The sequence below is a fragment of the Triticum dicoccoides genome, chromosome 5A, assembly GCF_002162155.2.
Source record: "Triticum dicoccoides isolate Atlit2015 ecotype Zavitan chromosome 5A, WEW_v2.0, whole genome shotgun sequence".
NCBI lineage: Eukaryota > Viridiplantae > Streptophyta > Magnoliopsida > Poales > Poaceae > Triticum > Triticum dicoccoides.
The window spans coordinates 586,103,952-586,112,629 of record NC_041388.1 but is presented as its reverse complement, the minus strand read 5'-3'; positions in this window follow the sequence as shown (position 1 = coordinate 586,112,629).

Genomic DNA, 8,678 nt, shown 5'->3' with positions numbered 1-8,678 from the left:
GCTTATGCCGGTAATGTGAGTGATGCGTTGAACATGTTTTGGTAAAGGTATCGATGAGAGGCCATGTAGGAGTACATGGTGGGTTGTTTCATTGAGGCCGTCCCTAAGAACTGAGATCTGTATGCGTGATTTAAGATTCAGCTACTACCACACATTGGGCCCTGAAATATGACCCCGCTCGACTTACTGAACCCTCTCGCCTCTGTCCAGGAGTTGCAACTAGTTTCTGGTGTTTGTAGGACATGTGTTGGCGGCCGTGCGTAGCGCTGACCCTAGGGGTGGGCTATGTTGCGGTAGATACACCATGGCACGGTGTACCGAGTCACCCGTTTGGTGTCACGGGAACCCTGTTCACATCGTTTGGGGCCGTTGAGGACACCCCGGCTGGATTTCCTTGCGGATGGAACCTGAATAGGCGATAAACCTGGACTAGAGACTTGTGAGGTTAGTCAGGTCGTGGTCTACACCCACGTCGGTTTTCGCTTGAAGTCTGCCGAGCACATGTCGTGTGCAGACGCTAAGTGGTGGAAACATGTGTGACGAAGTACACCCCTGCAGGGTATAAAACTATTCGAATAGCCGCGTCCGCGGTAAAGGACTACTTGGTTGCCTATACAGTTCATAGACAAGTTAATGGACACTACTAAAAGACTCAAGAAAAGTGTGAGTATCGAGGATGGCCCTCTCGTAGGATGACGAGGGAGGATCCCCGGTGGAGTATTGTTGGTGAGTAGTGGACTCGTGTGCAAAAACTATTTTACTGGTGGAGTTCCGTAGGATAGCTTAGCCAAGAGTCAAAGCTGGCTTGCTGCATTAACCCCACCACCTTCTTGAGAATAAGCATGTATAGTAGGTTCTGATGTAAGACTTGCTGAGTACCTTTGTACTCATGGTTGTTTATTTATTGTTTCAAGACGACAACACCACCCACCCCGATGGGTTCTATGTAGACCTTGACGTCGACGAGTGACTATCCACCTAGGTGGTGATCCTGGCCATGGAGGGCCCTATGTAGTTAGACAGGCTTCGAGAAGTCTTCTTTCTTTCTAGAGTCTGTACTCAGACTAGTTGCTTCCGCATGTGCTTGTATGTTTGTATGACTTGAGTTTCGGGTCGTGTGACCCCTATCTGTATGAACTTGTTATGATGGCTCTCTGGAGCCTTTAAATAAAGTACTTGAGTTGTAGAGTTTTGTTGTGATGCCATGTTGTATGTACTCATATCCGGCATATTGTGTGTATGTTTGAAATGCTTGGTATGAGTGGGATCTGACAATCTAGTTGTTTATCCTTGGCAGCCTTTCATATGGGGAAATATAGTCTAGTGCTCCTCGAGCTATAGTAGTCCGCTACAGCCCGGTTCACCGGAGTCCTGCTAGCCCAGCACTATTGTTCAGGACACTTGACTGGCCGGCATGTGTTTCACTTCGTCCCTATGTCTGTTCCTTCGGGGAAATGTCACACGGAGATTTACGGAGTCCTGCCTAGCCTGCTACAGCCCGGGATTCCCGGAGTCCTGTCAGCCCAGTGCTACAGCCCGGAATCACTCATTGATGACCGACATGTTTGATGTGATTCATGTATGCCTGTCTTCATAGGTCTGTGCCGCTTTGGGTACACGACTAGCCATGTCGGCCCGGGTTCTCTGTCATATGGATGCTAGCGACACTATCATATACGTGAGCCAAAAGGCGCAAACAGTCCCGGGCCATGGTAAGGCGACACCCTTGGAATACCGTGCGTGAGGCCGCAAAGTGATATGAGGTGTTACCGGCTAGATCGATGTGACTTGGAATCGGGGTCCTGACAATAATACAATTATAGCATGAATAATAGACAATTATCATGAACAAGGAAATATAATAATCATTTTATTATTGCCTCTAGGGCATATTTCCAACAGTTTGATGCCGATTGGAAAATGTCGGTGCACCCTTGCCCCATCAAAGATAAACATTGCCACTACCGAGAAGGACCTCCACCTGCAACCGTTGCGCGTGCACTAGACAACAACCGCCCACGCGCCCTCGGCCAACGCATGACCATCATGTAGACACCGGCACATTGTAGTCCAAAACACAACAATCGCAGGACCTTGGCGACACTATCTAGCCAGCTGGCCCAAGCAAGAAGTGCATGAATCAGTTGTCATGCTCTTTTGTTGATTCATAGTAGATTTGATTTTATCTCAAGAACCAATCAACATAGAAAAATCAACTTTAGTTTACTAAATAAGTGTAGCATGCACTTTTCTACAAAAATGCAACTAGATAAAAAAGTGTAAGTTGCACTTTCACTGAGCTGTTGCACTTTTTTAAATTGAATGAGACTTCAGAAAGTATCATCAGCTTAGGCATAGACGGAGAAGAGACCATCAGAATGAGCTGTGCAGTGTGCAGCTAGTCGTTCAGCTCACTCAGTGTGCAGCTTTGATGGCCACGCATCGGCATAGACCGTTACCAGCCAAAACCACTTGACCACCACGGGACAAACCAAAGGCATCTCACCTAGAAGATCTTTTGAACAAATCACGGCTACTGCAGCTTGCGACTGGAGCGAGCGAGGAGGAGAGAGGGCGGGGAAAGGGACCGGGAGCAGCCGTGTCGGGGAAGTCGTCGTTCGAAATCCAGTTCATTCCAGCGGGTTCGAATTTGGCTGTGTGGGTCTTCGGCGAGGGCGATGCTGATCCGGAGCTCATAGTTTCTGCGTGGAATTGGGGTTCCCTGTGCCTGATAGTTTTGGTGTTCAAGTTGGATCCATTTTTTCGAAGGACAAACGCGCTGACAGCGTGACGTTGCTGGCCGGCCGAGGCAGGTGTCGATGGCATGAGGACGATGGCCGGTTGTAGCAGGCTGAGTCCGCGGAGGAAGGCAGCGACGAAGATCACGGGTGGGCGGCCATCTGCGCGACAGGAAAGGAACGCGGCGGCAGCGGCAACGGCGCCGGGGCACGCGCTGCGGCCTGTTCGAGCGGCGACCCGGGCAATGGCGACTTCGTGGAGATGGGGGCCGATGTGGAGACGGCGTCGATGCGTTTAGGGTTTAGGGTTACGACGGCGGGCGTCGGCGGTCTCGTGTTTTTTTTCAATAACTATCGACGCCAACGTGGAGACGTGCAGGCGTACGGCGGCGACGTACGGCGACGGGTGCGGGTACGCGGGCGGGCGTACAGGGCGCGACATACAGCGACGGGTGCGGCATACGCGGGCGGGCGTACGACGTCACGCGCAGACGTACGGCGTCGGGGTGGGTATTCCTATACCTAATGTGAAATGACCATACTACCCATTATACGTTTTAGGGGGGGTTGTACCGAAGCACTCCCCTGAGGCTGATTAATAAAAAACTTGAGCTAGCAAGTGAAGTTAAGGTGAGCCTTTTATATTTCCTTGTACTTCCATTTTAAATTGTTGTCACTCCACAAACCCTACTCCAGTCTGTGCCCTCCTATCAAGGCGCTTGCTTCCAAGCATTACATTATCGATAAATCTAGAGTTTGCTACATTTTTGAAGGGGCCAGTCCCCACCAATTTTCATTAAAAGGAACTACCCTGCTGCATTTGTAGATTTGGTTGGTGACATAGTAGGATTTATTTGCACCATTTTTCTGTTGCAAATATCCCAAAGAATACATCACTAAATCATATCTCTTCCTGTTACCGAGCGTGCTTAGAAAGTATGCGAGCCTGCTCTTTTGTCTGACACCTTCTGTATACACTTGTGTGAAATGCAGGTGGAGATCTTATGCCATGAAGAGCCGATTTGCCTACACTCCACGGCCTACTCAAGCGGTGGCTGAGCTGTAGGCCGAAGGATGAGGTCCAGAGACCGGTGGGTGCTCCGGCGAATGAGTTCATGATGGAGCTGCGCTACCGCAGGTGCCAGACATCCAGGCTATTGCAATCAGTGAAGCCTATCAATTTAACTTGTCGTGGTGCGAGCCGATATATGTGGTTATTGTATCGTGAGGTGGTGAGAAGAAAAGGAGAAAATAAATAGAGAAAAAACAAGGGGTCTGACCCTGGCCCTTCGCTACCAGTTTTCTTGAAATCATGTGGCTCAAGTTGTACCAGTGGGCGCAACTACTTTTGTACCCTCCTTTAAAAAGCCGCAAAAAATTGCAATCCTAAAAAGAGGGAAAGTAAGTAACGATAGAATTATTATGGACAAACAGATGCAATAGAAGTAATATCAAACATCAACAGTCCTACAACGATAAGGAAAGAGAGAACTCAAGGTTTCTTACATGATCATATCCTTTCAACATGTCGTTACCAATGTCCGCCTCGTCTTCCGGGGCTTCACTATCGGCAACCCCACCGCTAGAAACAGGAGGATCCGGAGTCGCTCCATCAGCCGACTAAGCGAGTGATGTGCCATGCTTCCTCTTATGGGTTAATGTGATCTTGGCGCTCATGTCGAACCGTGCCAAAACACCACTCGGGCGAGCCTACATAACATTAGAAAACGATGGCGATATGTATTCTCGTGAGACTTGTTGGAAATATAGATCGGGACTTCGCCGTAAAACTCCATCAACTCTAGGACATATGGATAAGAGCTTCGATATATCATGCATGTAGTAAGGTCATTAAATTTACGGCATAAGATAAACATGGGTGACCACTTTGCAAAGGCTACCTCTGGGAGGCCTGCACCTTCATCCAGTACGGCCACATATGAGAGTTCACTCTCTCTATATGCTGCTCCTACTGCCTCCACGGTTTTGTTTTGTGCTCCCTTTTGTGTGCGACAGAACGCGCTCCTCGCGGTCTTCCTGTGCTGCTGTGCACGACCATCCTTGGTTTTGGTGTCCTCTATTCTCGTCTGGCGTCCCATCTATCTCTTGGTCGGTGGTGTCTAGATCCAAGAACAGTCGCCGTTGTTCTCTTGCGAATTCCCCAGCATATTGATTGCGTGCAAATTCGTCCAATTCCAAATATCCATCACTTTCATCCTGTGAACTACTTTGAACCAGGACATGCTCACCAGCCACTGGAAAAGGTGGTGATGCTGTAAGCATGCACTTGTTAGGCACTGGAGAAGAGGGTGCTATTAGCCAACACCGATTTCCTTATGAGGACGAAAGTAGCATGGGCCGACTTACTTGCAGAGCTTGGTCGGCGTCCGGGTCCACATCCACTACCATGAGCGGCACCACAACCACGACCGTGCTTTCCTCCCGTGGCCACTTCTTCATGATAATAGTCCCTAAGATCAAGGTAGGTGAGACTGGGATGACACTATCATCATCGCAAATGTCGATTAGTTCGAGCACATTGGATTTCCACATCTTGAAGGAAATCTTCTCATCCGCGAATCGATGTTGGCGGAGGAGATAGACTATATATTATTAGAAATCCTCGGTGTTGGAGATGCACTAGTCGAGATCGGTTGCAGCGGGACAATTTCGTTTTTGTTAGTAAAAGCAAAGGCAACCCAATTTCTCTTCTTGAAAGGCAAATCCTTACCCTCGAAGACCACCATCTTCATAATCCACTATTCTTCTTGCAGTACCGGGGGAGCCGCGTCATGGAATAGGGTCACGATCCCTAGATCAATAGCCTCGATAGATGTTGTCTGTCTTTGTGTCTCGTGGATCTCGGACAGCACAGCTTGTTCCATGATTCTCCACTAGCATGATTCCACCTAGCTGCAAGCCTTTTATGCGTTTCCACTCCGATAGCCACTTGCACCAGAGCTACCTCAGAAAAACCCCATGTCGCAGCCAGAGCGAGGCCGTTGTTGGACGTGAACGCATATGAACAACAAAGAGCCAGACACCACGCATGAATTTCTGAACGAATTCATCTTCCTCGACCAAGACAATGTCCGGGATATCGAGCTCCAACTACTAGGAAAAGGCCTACTAATGGCGCACCAGTTTTGCCTACTAATGGCGCATCACTGGTCCGCCATTACTAGCACGCCACTAGTAATTTTTACTAATGGCGCATCACTGGTGCGCCATTAGTATCTGGTATACTAATGGCGCACCACCAAGTGCGCCATTAGTATATAACACCATGCTCCATTAGTGTGCCTCCCAGGGGACATATTTAACCATGTGCTTTGGCACACTAATGGCGCACTGCGGATAGATGCGCCATTAGTATACTTGGCATACTAATGGCGCACTCTGTCTTGATGCGCCATTAGTATCCTTTGGCATACTAATGGCGCATCTTGTGGTGATGCGTCATTAGTATGAATATTTGTTTTTTTTTACTTTCTAATTTTTGCACAGGTTACAAAATATATTATTTGACAGAATATAGACAGTAGCACACAGCAACAACAGATTCATCGAATACAATAGAAGATTAGTCTCCGAATACAATTCATCATATTAGTCTCCAAATTCAAAAGACCGAACAAAGATAAAACATTACAAGTCTCGAGACCGCGAGTATCGAGTTTGTCTCTTCGGTAAATTCCTCCCTGACGGTGCCGAGCATGTTCGGGCACCCGTCCTTCCGTTGCCTCTTCGGTTGGCTACCATCTGTGCATGCGCCGCCATCATCAGTGGTGGCATCCGCGGTGCCATCATTAGTGGTGTCATCCCCGACGCCACTAGGGGTTGTGTAGTCAGGATCGGTGTCTTCCGCGGCATCCTCATAGTGGTGAGGTTCTTCCTCCAACTCTTGGGACAGCTCCCAGAATTGCTTGCCGCCCGAACCGCCGGCCTCATCGTTGTGGGCCATGTTTCACTCTAAATAGGAAAAAAGTTTGGTCAAAAAGTTGGTTATTGTCAAGGAACAAGATCATGGTCTCATCATTTAGGGTTTGTCGACACCGAGGCATCCTAAAAGCTAAGCTTTTATCATTTAGGTTTTGTCGACGCCGAGGCACCCTAAAAGCCTAAGCGTACATCATTTAGGTTCTCATCGACACCGAGGCACCCTCAAAGCCAAGGTTTCATCATTTAGGGTTTGTCGACGCCGAGGCACCCTAAATGCTAAGTTTTCATCATTTAGGGTTTATTGATGCCGAGGCACCCTAGGTTGGGCCTAATCACTTGGAACTAATCAGTTGGCTCTATTGCCACCTATGTTGGGTTTATCATCTAGGGTTTATCGATGCTGAGGAGAATTTCTAAGTTGGGCCTAATCACTTGGCTCTATTGCCACCTATGGTTTAATGCAGCAAGAATAAAGGGGCAGTTGATCCTACTTAATTAAGTACTAAGATACCCCGGCCCATGCATTAGTAGCAAGTACCTCATATGTCTGATTTTTAGCAAAGTCATGCTAAAATTCACGGAAAATTTCAGCATGACCTTTGCTGAAAATAGGACACATGGAGTACCCGAATTTGCCGGAACGGAAGTTAATCGACATTCCGGCAAACTCAAGGGCCTCTCGGGGTACCTGCAAAATCATCACGACACGAAGGGCCTCTCAAGGGCCTCAAGCAGCAACGACGTCTCCCAGGACCCCATTTTTTTGCTAAATTTCTTTGAGCAACAATCAGAGCAGAAAATTCAGCATATTTCTATACAACAACACTGTAAAGATGAAGAACAGTTCTACAGCAGCCCATTTATATACAATAGCATCTTTGGTCATACCAATTTCTGAAAAAATTTAAATCTGAACTGTATCTTTGGTCATACAAATCTCTGAAACTATACAAACCTGAAATATATATCTTTGATCATCATCTTTGCATGTCTCTCTCAATGTGATCACAAGTAATTCAAAGGCATCACAAGTAATTCAGAGCATCACTAATAGTTTGTTGTGCAGTACAGCTACAGTGATGCCCTATCCATTTGTCCCTCCCCAACTAGATACTAGAGTAGCACTGTTAATGCCCTGTTCTTGCTGAACTAGATACTACTGAACCTAATTGAACCTAGGCAATACTCCAACTGAATGCTGGACCATGCATGTTCTCACTACTAAACCCCAAGAGAAAAACTCAGTAACAAATGGAGTAACAGATTAACAAATAACAGTACACAAGAACTAAACTTTGGTTAACTGAATGCATTAGCTACTAAGCTGTCCAGATTAACAAACTACAGCGCACAAATCTCCTGTCATCATCAGTAACAAAATTCAGATTAACAGATTACTTCCATATGTCAATTTACAGTGCACAAACTTTACTGTTATCATCATCAGTAACAAAATTCAGACATTACAGGTGGAGTTGGGGGGTGAAGTAGTCACAGTAGAAGGCGTTGCAGGTGTTTATCTGCGGCCATCACGAATCCATTCATCATTACCCAGGGAACAAAGACTGATAAATTTGTCAATTTTAGAAGAAAAAGAACGAATTACTAGCATGACATCTCCATTCTCCATTTTCTTTCTGTCTAAACCTAGGAACACAGTCATTACTGTCTGTCTGAACCTAAGAACCTAGGAACACAGGAGAGGGAGGAAGGAGGAAGGAGGAGAGGTACCTGGGCGGGAGGACGGCGGCTGCGGCGGCATCGGTTGGAGGACGGCGTCGTCGACGAACTCGAGGGCGGGGGCACCAGATGCTCCTCTCGTTGATGGGGGTTGGTGAGGAGCAGGTGGCCGGCGTCGTGGTTGGCAAGGCGGCGCTGCCTCCGAGGCTTTGTCTCCGAGGAGGTGGTTGGTGCCTTGGCGGCCGGCGGTGGCGGAGGCCTGGAGGATGGAGGGACCAAGAGGGAGAGATGGAATCGGGGGCGCGGGGGCGCGGGGGC